This window comes from Thermobia domestica, chromosome 14, assembly GCF_964235325.1.
Source record: "Thermobia domestica chromosome 14, izTheDome1.hap1.1, whole genome shotgun sequence".
Classification (NCBI taxonomy): domain Eukaryota; kingdom Metazoa; phylum Arthropoda; class Insecta; order Zygentoma; family Lepismatidae; genus Thermobia; species Thermobia domestica.
The window spans coordinates 131,294,977-131,309,607 of record NC_137467.1 but is presented as its reverse complement, the minus strand read 5'-3'; the positions used below and the strand labels follow the sequence as shown (position 1 = coordinate 131,309,607).

The 14,631-nt window shown below is 36.3% G+C and overlaps 1 long non-coding RNA gene and 1 other non-coding gene across 2 annotated transcripts in view; both read right to left on the bottom strand.

The window, feature by feature from the left end:
- The window catches only part of LOC145670718 (uncharacterized), a 331,423-nt gene that overhangs the window by 230,188 nt on the left and 86,604 nt on the right, over window positions 1-14,631 (bottom strand). The window lies entirely within an intron of this gene.
- TRNAN-GUU (transfer RNA asparagine (anticodon GUU)) lies at window positions 6,550-6,623 on the bottom strand. The gene has a single exon. It is a non-coding gene; the product is annotated as a tRNA-Asn (tRNA).

The window sequence follows — 14,631 nt, the reverse complement described above, 5'->3', positions numbered from 1 at the left end:
CATCTTAAATCTAATTCCCGAGAAAGTACGTATAATAAAATATAATTATTTTAAGAATCAAGTGTATATTCAACATTCCTTCCGGTCACGTGATCGGTGTATTCTAGACATAACAAAAGGTTTACAACATATACTCGGTTTTATGAATGAAAATTCAAATTTTTATAATTCAGTGGTGTATATAAAAGATCATCATAGGGAACAATTTTTGGCTCCTCAGGGAAAATATCCCTGTAACCTTGATTATAATATTCCAACAGAAGTTAACGTATGTGTGGATATTGTAAAACAACAAGAAGAAATTGGACCTTTACTTCGTAAAATTAGTATATTTTACGAGCGTTATGGACGAATCAAAAATATTTTATTCCATAACCCGCAGTACGTGAAAGTTGAAAAGAAATATTTTGATACGATAGAAGTAAACTTAAAAGATGAACTCGGTATAAACTTACCATTTCGTTTTGGAACTTTGAACTTGACACTTCACTTTAAACGAAAATGATTTCTGAAAGCATTGAAGACAGCTTCTACATTACACTGGTTTCAAATGCAAGTACAGATGTTTATCCTAAAAATAGTCCAACTCATTTCATTAATAATTTGAAAAATACTGTACGTTTAACAGATACGGATTGGTGTGTCGGATTAAGTGAAATACATATTCCTTTAACGTGTCATAATGTCACCGAAGATGAAAATATCGTTTGGTACAAATTAGAAGGTCATGAAATTATGAAAAGTAAAATTACTCCTGGATATTATGCAAACATTGAACACATACTGGAAGAATTAAATAAAGTTTCAGAATTTATACGATTTAACGCTTCCAATATTATTCATGTTACTTCTGAACCAAACGTTGAATTTATAACACTTTCACCTACTTTGGCTATACAACTAGGTTTTCATGAAAAAAATGACCTCATTATTCAAAAACAGGGATTTAAACAACCATACTTAGATATTGGATATCCTTTTCAAATTTTTGTGTATACTGATCTTATTGAATATCAATTGGTGGGAGATACGCAAGCTCCCTTACTACGTATTGCAACTGTTGGCAATATGACTTATGGAAAAGTTCAAACGTTACGATATCAAGATATTCACTATATACCACTCTCTAAATTTTGCTTTAACAGTGTTGAAATACTACTAAAGGACCACGCAGGACGAAATTTACCATTTCGTTCCGGGACATTGACAGTGACACTTCATTTTAAACGTTCTCCTGGAAAATGAAAAAGCAACATACGTATTATCAGCGGGGACGTGGCCTTCCCTTCTTTTCAGGTCCAGTTTATCAACGGGGTCATGGGATTGGTAGTTTCTTTAAAGGTTTATTTCGTTTTGCATTGCCTTTATTAAAACAAGGTGCCAAAGCTGTAGGCCGGCAAGCGTTACAAACCGGTATACAAGTTGCAGGTGATGTACTAGAAGACCGTCCATTTAAAGAATCCGTTCGTGCTCGCGTAGAAGAAGCTGGAGAAACATTAAAAACTAAAGCTGCAAATAAACTTAGTCAGTTGTTAACCGGTAGTGGTAAGAGACGTCCACGAAAACGTAAGGCTCCTGCTATTGTACAATTCGGTCCTCCGGTCAAACGTAATCGAAAATATTCCGGTGATATATTTAGTTAATCATGGCTTTACTCAGTGGAAGCAGTCCTGAATGTTGTACAAGTGAACTTGATTTGTTTACTATTCCAATGACTCAAACTGCTATTGAGTCATCTTCCGCTGTTGAATATCGTCCGGTTTCTACTTTATCGTCAGAAGGACCAATTGAATTTGTTGTACCTGGTGAAACTGGTGATTTTATTCACACTGCATACTTGTATCTCTATGTAAAATGTAAAATTACAAAAAACGATAATACAAATTTAGTTGCGGCGGATATTGTTGCACCTGTAAATAATTTTCTTCATTCGTTATTTAGTCAAGTTGATGTTTTATTAAACGATAAATTAATTAGTTCATCATCTGGTTCATATCCGTACCGTGCTTATATCGAAACATTATTAAATTATGGTAGTGATGCCGCTCGAACCCATTTAACTGGGGGATTATGGTATAAAGATACTGCAAACCAATTTAATGTATTAGGTAATGCAAATACTGGATTTACAAATCGTGCCCAGTATGTTAGAAATAGTGCATCATTCGATATGTATGGCCGTATCCATGCTGATATTGCCGGTGTGGGATGTATGCTTCCTAATAAAGTAAGCTTACGTGTAAAATTACATCGTACAAAAGATACGTTTTGTTTAATGTCTGCTGAAAATACAGCATATAAAGTCAAACTTGAAGACGTAACACTTCACGTGCGGCGTCTAGATATTGCTGCCGACTTAGCTATGCAAATCAATGCTGGCATGGAACACACTCCGGCCAGCATACCTCTTACTCGTGTTGAAACTCGTACCTATACCATTCCCGCAGAAGTAAGTTCATATAATCTCGATAATTTATTTTTGGGTAAAGTACCAAAAGGTGTTGTTATAGGTTTTGTATCAAACGCTGCATTTAATGGTCAACCACATGTAAATCCTTTTGAATTTCAACATTTTAACGTTAACAAACTGCAATTACAAGTTGGTTCAAAATCATTTCCACCGACACCCCTCACTCCTAATTTTGAAAATGGATTATATGTTCAAACATATTCCACTCTGTTTTCCGGTACCGGTATATATTATCAAGATCATTCACATACAATTTCCCGTGAAGAATTTCGACATGGATACACTTTGTACCCGTTCATTCTATCTCCAACAGGAACATTAGATGATTCTACGTGGGATGTTATACGTGATTCCCCTGTCAATTTAAAATTATCATTTTCTCAACCTCTACAAAATTCCATTACATGTATTGTGTACGCTCAATTTGACTCTCTCATTCAAATCGATAAAGACAGGAATGTATATACTGATCATACAATGTAAAATTTCGTCATTTGAGTGCCATGAGGGTTATTGTTCACTTCTCCGCGTTCAACGATAATGATGATCATATTATTATTAAAGAACTTGCAATTGTAAATCCGGATATCCCCTTTGTACAAAGCTGGATTTTTAAACCACCATATCCATTACATGAATTACGTGTGCCGCTCATACTTTCGAATAAACATCTAATACAACATGATTATGGTATTGACTGGTACAATGGCGATGTAGATTACTCATTGTTACCTACTATATTGAAACAATATTGTGCTAATACCTGTACCTTGTATACTTATGGTAAAACACGTCAGGACTATCTGCAGCAACTATTGGAACGGACTGTTGTGAATTTAGAAGATTTACAGTGCCCAAAAGCGTCTTCCTTGGGATTTCATGTTTACTCTTGTGCTTATTTAAAACATAGATTTGGACAATTTAAGTGTTGTGTGCGTGAAGCTTTATTATATGCCGAATACTTAAAAGTCTATGGTTATGTTTTATACGTAAATCCAAATAGTGCAACGTATGTTCCATCAAAAATAAAACAAGAGGAGGAAAGTAAGGATGAAATAGACTAATAAACATGTATAGTGATCAAGTATTACAAGTGTTACTAAAGGACTGTATTACCGGTGCAAATGTGACTGGAATTTATCCCATTGATCGTTTACCTATACTTGTTCAACACCCTGTAGGACTGATTATTAATTTGGACAAGTCTGATTTACCTGGTAGCCATTGGGTAGCGATCTATATCAATAACAATAAACATGGATACTATTTTGATTCTCTAGCACAGGGTGTGCCTAAACTAATTCAACAGTTCCTACAAAGGAATTGTAAACTCTATTTTGTAAATACTGTACAAGTTCAAGATAATCATTCTATCATGTGTGGATATTTTGTATTATATTTTCTGTATTATATGATACGTGGTGTTTCATTTGACAAATGTATTGCAATGTTTAATCATAAAAAATTAAAAAATAATGATAAGCTTGTCAAAAAACATGTAGAAAACATAATGAAAAAGAAAAAAAGTAGATGTTTGTAGATTTTTTTTAGAAATAAATAAATACCAATTTTTTAAACTTTTATATTTTTATTTCTCCATAAAATATATCTTCCTTACAATAGTTTTAAGATTACAATGAAAACATGAAACTTGCTATGCCCTTAGTAAGGGTTGTGGATCGCTCATTTTTCCACCAATAATTCAATTGTTGTGCATTTCGATATGCACATGCCGATTTTGATTCTACTTGCTTATGAAATGAACAAATTTCATTACAAACGGTACCTTGTAATTCTGCTAATGGTGGACAACCTTTTCTTTCCAGATCCACAACGTTTGCTAACGCAAAGATTTTCTTTATCCAAATGGATTTTTCCCCACCTTTACAAAGGAAAGTTGCATCTGATGCACAAAATTCATATATAATATTCCGAATATGTGATACGAGATAGCCAGTCTTACTAGACCATGACAAGCCATGCAAGTGGTTTGTAAGCCAATCGATTTGTTTTTGGCAACCTATTGGTAAATCGTTAAATTCGCATGGTACTTTTACTAAACAATGAAAATTTAAAGTATCATCACACGCAGTAAGACAAAATTCACGTATCACAAATTCATTCGGGGAAATCTTAAATCCCTGTATGTCTACAATATACATTTTATGGCAAACTGAAATTTCACACGAACGTTCCATGACAACTGGAATAAGTTGTCCAATAAATTCAGTATTTTTTAAACATTCACCAGTTTTTAACATAAAGTTTGTGATTGAAATTTCACGATGCCGTTCATGAAAAATTTCAAAGAGTTCTACTAAAGTCTTATCATTCAACAAGTGCTTTTCAAGAAAAGTTCCAGGATTATGCTGCATACCACTTATTCCATTTGAGCGTAAGTATACACTTATCGTTTCTAACACACAATTTTCACTAATGTTTTGTCCACAATTCTCACTATCACAATACATGATTACTAATAAAAGGAAATCAAACAATACACAATTTAACATATGTCCACGTATTTCCCATAATCTTTTTCTAGTAAAATTTTTAATAGAATGGGTCTGTATTCAAAGTCCCACACAAGATCTCGGAAACGTTCAATGAAATTCCATATCATCGCAAAAGGCTGTCCATGCTTTTTTCTGTAAATTGATAATAATTCTTCACGAACTTCAAATTTCGTTACAGCTTCTATAGCTTTCCGTTCAAGAGATTCCGTATCCAACACCAAACAATCATGTGTCCATTGACTGCCGTCTCCGAACCCGCAAGCAAAACAAATACAAATATCGTCTGGTTTCCAGTATATTATACAGTCTTTTATACAATCCAATGATGTACGTTCCACAGTACACTCACATGGCAAATTCAAAAATTCTTCCAACTCCCAATTCTCCACCGGGGAATTACTCACTGTTGGTGAAGGTGTAGGGGGATATTCTTCTATTTCGTTTTCAACATCAAGTAACGGGAAAACTTCTGTTTCCAGTGGCGGAGGTTGCGGGCTCACCACCGGTTGGGATAAAAATTCTGTTCCCGGTAATACATCCAAGTTGGCCGGGGTAACTTCTGTTTCCAGTGGCGGAGGTTGCGGGTTCACCACCGGTTGGGATAAAACTTCTGTTCCCGGTAATACATCCAAGTTAGACGGAGTAGCTTCTGTTTCCAATGGCGGAAAATGCGGGCTCACCACCGGTTGGGATAAAACCTCTGTCCCCGGCAAAGATGATGATTCTGCGAGATCGCTTTCACCTCTTGTACTAAGATCCAACGGTTTCATTGAATCCATGCTTTAAAACCAATCTATAACTCCTTTTCACTAAAACACCGGCTATTTAATATGCTTCGTCCATCACGTGATATCCCATACCAACGATCCAAATTTCTAGAATGTTCTCCAGCAGCAGCTGTCGCGTTACATGTGCTGAATATTAATGAATTACCTTGTTCTACGTGTGTGATCTGCATATTTTATTTCCGAAAAGGTCTTTTCTGTATTCTGCTTGTCCCATTAACATTTCTTTTAACCGGAAACATTTATTATATGTCATGTTACCTCCGGATGCACCTGCATACATTATGTGTCATTAGTATGCGTAAAAGGGTGTATCCATTTTTTTTAAACGTGCATTACCAAGTGCTAAAATGTCAAAAAAGTACACACTCATGAATATTCATTTGGGCGAGTAGTTTGCCCACAACTACTGACGTTTACGATTATTTTTAAATGTTATTCCTTCCCATCCTCCCCTCTAGGGCTGTCTTACTCCACAATATTCCTACTTCTTCCAGATTGTAAGGTATGTAAGCGCCAAGTTTATTTGAAATTGCTCCAGACGTTCCAGAGTTATGGTAAAAGAAACACACACATCAATTTATACATATGTGTCATAGATTAGGTAAATAGCGTAACATGTATGGATGGTACTTCTTCTAACGCTATGAAAAAGTAGGGTTATCAAAGTATTCTTTTCGGAATTAATTTCTTTCTCTTTTTAAAACCATGTATTTTGTTCATAAAAGAGAGATGGTAACAATTTAAAACTGAAGATAATGAAAGAACAAAATACTTGCGCCCCCGGGTGGGCTCGAACCACCAACCTTTCGGTTAACAGCCGAACGCGCTAGCCGATTGCGCCACGGAGGCCTGGCGAGTTACTGCTTAAGTTGTTTCATTCGCGTCATGAAACTTTCATTAGTACATTATTCAAGGTCGGTTTCCTCATAAACGTGTATTTATCTTTCTCTATACGTACTTAATAACGATAATATAACCGTTATCAATGAGGAGGTTAAGTGGTATCCTGGGGCAAATTTCACAAAAGTTCAAAGTTTTTAAAACGTTTTAAAGAAGTAAAAGTTATGACGCAGAAAAATATAATATTAGTAGACGGTACTAACATTACATTCTAGTGCTATTACGATTATATACCGGTAGCATAAAGTTATGGAGCATTTGTCAGATAGACCGTGAGGATTTTTAGAAATCGAGACGAGACTGGGACTTCTCGTCGAGACGCACTCGAGATGAGACCAAGGTCGAAACAAGTAATCATTATTCGAGACGAGGGCAAGCTCAGTCTCAATCTCGACCTCAGTGGCGGATCTAGCCAGGTGCCGGGGGCTAGACCCCCGGAGCTTTTTGACTGACAAAAACAATTTAAGCTATTATTTACATATTTTTGAAAGCTCATAGTAAACTTATGATATACACATCATAATTTAAGTTCTGACTGTCCCCCAGTTTTCACCTTCTAGACCAGCGTTTCCCAATCTTCTTCAACTTGCGGCACACTACGGGTGTAACTTGAATTCTCGCGGCACACTCATAGATATTATTATTATTATTATTATTATTATTATTATTATTATTATTATTATTATTATTATTATTATTATTATTTGCAAATATAAAATACCATGGTATTTTTTTTCTGTGATTACTGATCTCCTCACAGAGATGTAAGCTCGATTACTGGTTTTCCCCTATGCTAATTCATTGTGCTTATTTTTTATTCTAATTTTAAAATAGAAAACAATTGTAATGAAATACAGAACTCAGATTTTTAAAAATACGCTTTCTCTTTCGAAAACTGTATCCAACCTTTCACTAAGAACGAAGATCACTAAATAACGAACAAACAAACAAATGTCTTGTACTTTTAACTTTGCTATTTTAACCAAAACCAGTGCATATTATTGCAATCACACAGCTTGCGATGTGTCGAAGTCAAAACACAGCTGTTGAACAAAGTGTTATTCTGTCATTCACGTGCCAAAGAGTGTTCTACGAACGTTCACTCGACGCGTACCATACAAGTGTTTCCATTCCTCGGTGTTAGTATGACTCTCAATTGAAGCGTCACAAAGCAGCTAAACGTGGAAATGTGTACAAGCCGAAATACTGTCTGCTACACAGTATAATAGATGTACAATAATATATTATAATTACAGTAATTTTTACCATGATAGAAATTAATAGTAAGGTGAAATACAAAAATGTACATATTTTTTCCTATGTCATCCGATTTGGTTGCTATAGAATTAATAATTTTGTTTCGATTTCCTCGCGGCACACCAGAGGTCCATTCGCGGCACACCAGTGTGCCGCGGCACACCGGTTGGGAAACGCTGTTCTAGACCAACCACTAAGTTTCGTTTCTAAAATTGACAACGAATTACTGAAATTACTTTTAAGATCTATCTAAGTCTTGTTTCGTTTCTAGGTTGTGTGTGAGCTAAAGAAAGGATTGCCCTTGAGTGACCGCAATTATATACACGAAAATGGGTGGAAGCCGCATCTGATCACTCGGTGTACCCAAAGACGTATTTTAAACAGCACACAAGTTTGAATTGCGATTCAATATACAGGGTGTTTTGGAAATAAACTGACAAGCTTCGTCTACGTATTCAGTACCGTAATTCAAGAAAAAAGTTTATTTGCGACTTTGATCAGAAACGATGGGATGGGAAGGGATCTTTACAGGCAATACCATTAATTACTATAAATCAGAGTTTCCCAACCGGTGTGCCGCGGCACACTGGTGTGCCCTGAATGGGCCACTAGTGTGCCGCGAGGAATCGAAACAAAATTATTAATTTTATAGCAATCAAATTGCAAAACGTAGGGAAAATTGTATATTTGTGTTTCACATTACTATGAAACTACTATGAATCTACAATTTTAAGTTTCAAACCGGGTTACTATCCTGTACATTCCTAATCTTGAAAAAAGTATTTGTTATCATTGTTATGACCATTATTGCTTCTTTATTGTTGCAGACTATTTCGTAACTTGAAGATTTAAAATATCATTCATCCTTTCGACAAATTACCTACATTTGTGTTTTAAAAGTAAAAGAGATTTGTTTGTTCGTTCGTTATTTAGTGATCTTCCTTCTTAGTAGTAGGTTGTATCCAGTTTTTAGAAAGAAAGCGTATTTTTAAAAACCTGAATCCAATATTTCATTGCAATTTTCTATTTTTAAATTAGAATGAAAAATAAGCATAACGATTTACCACGAAAAAAAAAAAAACAGTGATAGAGCTTTCTTTTCTGTAAGAAGGAGATCAATAATCACAGAAAAACTACCACTGTGTTTCATATTTACAAATAATAATATCTATAAGTGTGCCGCAAGTTGAAAAAGGTTGGGAAACGCTGCTATAAATTATTGCCCCACCCCCCAAAGCTTGGGCCCTTCCCAACAAAAATTTCTGGGTGCTCGCCTGAATCTCTTTCATCTCCCAACAGCCATAAATCCGAGCAAGCATTTACGAATGAGTTGCCCTTCTCGCTATCCTAGAGCTAGCATGCGGGGTCGCGGGTCGATTTCCAGTGGGAAAATATTGAAATTTGAACGTATCACGGTGATTTGAATTTTAACTTAAATTGTAGGTTCACGTCTCATATAGCCTCAGTGCTGACAGTAGCCGCTAAACTTTCAGAAACAAACAAACAAATTCTGAGTGAGTTGGTAGAAGTAGCGTTGATCACGAAACGAGACCGTGGCAAAAATAAGGTTTTCTCATCCCAGCTGGAAATTTTGGGTCGATTTACCGTTTGTTCAAGATTATTGAAGCGTTCTTTCGCGTTTCACCTTGATTCTCGAGAAGGTTTTATCGTCTCGTTTTGTAAGTTTTTTTTTCTTAATTTCATGTTGAAGTTAACAGAATACTTCCGCGCCAAGAGAGGTCCACGAAGGGTGTGATATAACAACATTCAAACCATATATATTATTGGAATATATATACCGGTGTATGGTGGCCACAAAGTCATGTGACCCCTTGATGAATGTTAATGCAAGTTTTCCCGTTTCCCTTTTATAAATACTAATGTAAGGTTTTCCATTGTTTCAGTTTGTGTGAACGATCGCTGATACTTCCCCTTACAGTATTGAACAACGTGTTATTGCAAGTTGTTGGGTGTATGAGAGAAATCATAGAAATGCGTGCAGACTTTTGGACAACGTTGCAACGAGATCCTTAACCGAAACAAAAAACTTTTACGATGGGAACAGAAACTATTCGCCGCAGGAAGTGTGAAGGATAAGGCAAGAAGTGACAGATCGTCCACACGTGCAGAAACATGTCGTCATGAGAATGACGCTCGGCATACTGAACCTTTGTACACTTACTGTTTCCTATCTCAATAAAACTTTTTGAAAAAAATTGTAGTTCATGTCATTCAGTTCTTTCCGTGTTGTTATTTATGTACGTTTAGTGGTTTATGTTACTTGTTTTCCGGGGTAACAGGACTTTGTGGCCACCCTGTATAGTGTAACGGCTTGCGTATCTTTGAACACTGATAAATGCTCTTCACTGTGTCATGTAATCAATTTATCAATTTTATTCTAGGAATCACGTAACAACAAAAACAGTATTCGGAACTTAAGAGTCTTCATCCCGACGAAATTAAAATACCGCAAAATTTGCAGTAATTATGTGATATCTTCAAATAGATAAAAGATAATTGAAATGTGGAACAAGAGCGCCCTAGACAATATTATTTTACATGAGAAACTGTTATCATGACTCACTAATCTGCTTTCGATTTCGAGCCATTTTGAAAATCGGCATTTATTTTCGCGTTTCTAAACAGCTGAAAACGGAAAGCCACTAGGTGACTTGTGATAACGGTACCTCGTGCAAAATAATATTGTCTAGGGCGCTCTTCTTCCATATTTCAATTATCTTTTATCTATTAGAAGGTATCACACATAATTACTGTAAAATTAGCGGTATTTTAATTTCGCCGGGATGAAGACTTTTGTGAACCAGTGTTGCCCACGAGACTTGAAAAATATCTCGTCTCGAAAATAAGACGAGAAATATCATGTTTCTAGTCTCGGCTCGTCTCTAATTTAAAAACGTATTTCTTGTCTCGACTCTCGTCTCGAGGACAACAATAGAAACAAGAAATTAAACTCGAAGTTTTAAGTGTTCGGTTTAAAGTAGTTTTACTGTATAATGTTGCCTTATAAGAAAGTTCAACTTCTCAATTGGCGAAGATAAAAAGTTAACGTTACAAAGACGGGAGTGTATTTCCTTGGAAAGAAACTCAATATTGTTCGCCTTCGTTCAATGCTTATTGAAGGCTAACTTGTTATTTAAAGGAAGACATAGAAAGGAATAAATGATATGACTTTCTAGGTAAGTAGCAAATGAACAGCACTTAGAAAAAACAGTAACCTATCATTTCACATCGAGTCCAGGAAGTGGTTTCCATTCCTTGCTTTCAATAGTACGCATTAGGACATGTCCTTCCATGAGAACAGGGAATAACTCACATGTATGGGAAACATGACAGCATTCATACAAGATCTAAACCAAGTATGACTAATAAACTAAACTTCTTTTTTTTCTTCCTTTAACCACTAACTCTGAAACAGGTTATATTGACGATTCAACTAAGAAATTTCTACATACATTGAAGGTTATTTGAAATTTCTTACCAGTGGCGTAGTAAGAAAAGTAGCAAGTATCTAATAAAAACAGGAGATATTCATCTTGTAGAGGATCTTCAAAGCAAACAAATCAGTTTCGTGGGGCTGCGGTGGATCAGTGCTAGAGCGTTCACCTCTGGTGCTTGGGGTCCCGGGTTCGATCCCAGCCCCCGCCAAGTGAACTTTGTGGTGGACAAACACCGTGGGTGTGGGTTTTCTCGGAGTTCTCCCGTTTCCTCCCACTTTCTTCCTTCCACCATTTCATTCCTTACTCATCATCACCGTCTCCTTTAGCCTAACCGGCATAACCGTGGGACGTAAAACTCAAAGATTTCCTTTCATTTCAAATCAGTTTCGTTTCATGGTATAAAACTGCGGCAGACCTCCAGACTGATCTAATTCAATACTCAACTTGAAGCTGTACATCTAGCTATGACTACTGGTTGCAATAGAGTCATAATATCAAAGATAGAACCTGTTCCTCAGACGCTGAATCTGAGCTCCCTCGTGGCTAAGCGATTAGCGTACGCGCCTTTGACGTGGGATACCCGGGTTCAATTCCCGGCGGGAGCTCCTGTGGTTCGGAATCCACGTTAATCGGTAGGTCCACGTCTCATATAGCCTCGATGCTGAACGGGACGTTAAACTCGAAATCAACTCAACTCAGACGCTGAATCCACATCAATAAACCCTTAAGAGTCTTGATTCCGGCGAAATTAAAATACCGCTAATTTTGCAGTAATTATGTGATATCTTCAAATAGATAAAAGATAATCGAAATGTGGAACAAGAGCGCCCTAGACAATATCATTTTACATGAGAAACCCTTATCACGACTCATATATCTGCTTTCGATTTCGAGCCATTTTGAAAACCGGCATTTATTTTCGCGTTTCCAAACAGCTGGAAACGGAAAGCCACTAGGTGATTTGTGATAACGGTACCTCACGCAAAATAATATTGTCTAGGTCGCTCTTGTTCCACATTTCGATTACCTTTTATCTATTTGAAGATATCACATAGGCCTAATTACTGTAAAATTAGCGGTATTTTAATTTCGCCGGTATGAAGACTCTTAAGGCCTACTGGCTTTCTCTTATTGTTTTTGTTCTATGGCTATAAATGTTGAAACTGAAAATCGTTAATTTCAACCTCTTTCGGCTTGAATAGAGGGTTATGGTAAGAAACAGAGGCTACTCTTGGGACGCTAAATGGATTGAAAAAAAAAATCTCGGTATCTCTAACGATGAAACCTACCGTTATCTGTTCTACATATTACTTAGAAACTAGTCATCGTCAAGGGTAGTGACAAATGCACAGTGAGTTATGTGGGGTTACCCCCTCCCCCGCAAAAAGCGTAACTTTGTCGTCTAAGCTTAGTTAATTTTGCGATACACTGAGTTATATCACCCTTCCTACAGGTGGTAGAATTAATTAATTAGATTACTGGATCTAGTGGAGGAGAAACAACTTTTAAGAAGTGGCTCCGTGAACCTGAGAAATTTTAACAATCAGTTCGGGTGAACTGGCTGAATACTCTAATTGATTATACGTAGGTAACATATAGTTTAAGCCACCAATAAAAATAGAACAAATCATCTGGATATCGTTTGTTATAAATATTGTTCGTTGAAAATTTATATTAGCCGAATGCTGTGCGTGAGTTTTCACGAGGTTCTTCCGCTTCCTCCCACTTTCGTCATTCCATTATCATCCATTTCATCATTACAGTCTTCCTTAGCTTCGGTGCATAATCATCAGACGTTAAACTAAAAGAAAAAGAAGCACATTATTTTGTAATGCTTTATTCCAATGGTTCCCAACCTTTTTTCATTTCCAACACACTTTATAGAAAGCCAAAGATATCATGCTTATTTGATTTATTCTTTTAAATAATGTTATATATTACAATAGTGTAAACCAATAAGTAAGTGTCTGTAAAATAGTGACTCTATGTAACACTGAGCATTATTGCTGCTGCTGGAGGCCTCTAATAGTACACCCTGCCTGAAAATTGATTTTAACTAGTTAATGAATGCTTTGTTATTTTAACTTCTAAAATTTCGCAATACACCCTATGAGGCTGGACGATAGACTATTGTGTCGCGACCCACAGTTTGTGAACCACTGTTCTACTCTGTTTTGCTGTAAAACTCCGTATTTCGAGCCTTAGTTCGTCGTCCATACTGTAGCCTCCCAAATGCTACTGACCAATGGTGTTCGTAGGTTTCCTTAAGAAAATTTCCCTGGACTGACACAAAATTTTCCCTTTTCTTATCAAATTATCCCTAGTTTCTTGAGAGTCCAATTCCTATGACAGAAGTTATATGATAAGATTAATTTGGCTATATGAAAGGAAGTTTAACAAAAGAAATACACACAAGTACACCCAACCGACAATGAGTGCTAATTATGCTAATTATGAGTGCTAATTACTAACACACAACAAACTATTGCTATTTTATTGGTTTATTTCTGAAGAATAAAGAAAAATTTAAGAATTTATATTGGTCAATCAGTCAGAATTTAATTTCCCTGGATTTTCACGTTTCATCGAAAAATTTCCATTTTCCCTTTTTGCTAAATTTACCTATGAAATTTCCCTAGATAGGGGAAATTTCTCTCAAGTTATGAACAGTGTCAAGGGTCAGCATTGGTCAAATTTACATACGTCACTGTATACCCAGGGGCGGATCTAGGATGGACTTCTGCGCGGGGGGAGGTTGTAATACTGCTACTTAGAGCTACTTTTAAGAGCTCCAAACTCTGGGATAGGTTTTATTTATATACGTAAAATAAGAAAGTTTCCTCTTCTGAGGAGGACGATCGCCCCGATCGCTTCCCCCCCTGGATCCGCTCCTGTGTATACCTAACTTTCATTTCTTTAATTCAATTTATTTTGCATTGTCATATCTTATAAATTAATTGTGGCTGACAATGACAAGAAACGTACCAAATATTACGTGTTGAATTGCTTTGGTCCTTCACCAATGTTCTGTGTTCGATCCGTTCTAAGAATTAGAACTTATAAGTAACGAGTACTTGCATTTCTCCACTACGTTACTTGATACCTAAGTTGCGAAAACTTGCCTATATTTCATGTAGCCGTCTGAATGCCCATGCAAAATCTTCATCCTGATTATATGGTTAGCGAACGAGTCTTTGGCTTCGGGACACTTGGATTAGATTCTCAGTATGAGTTCATATGGT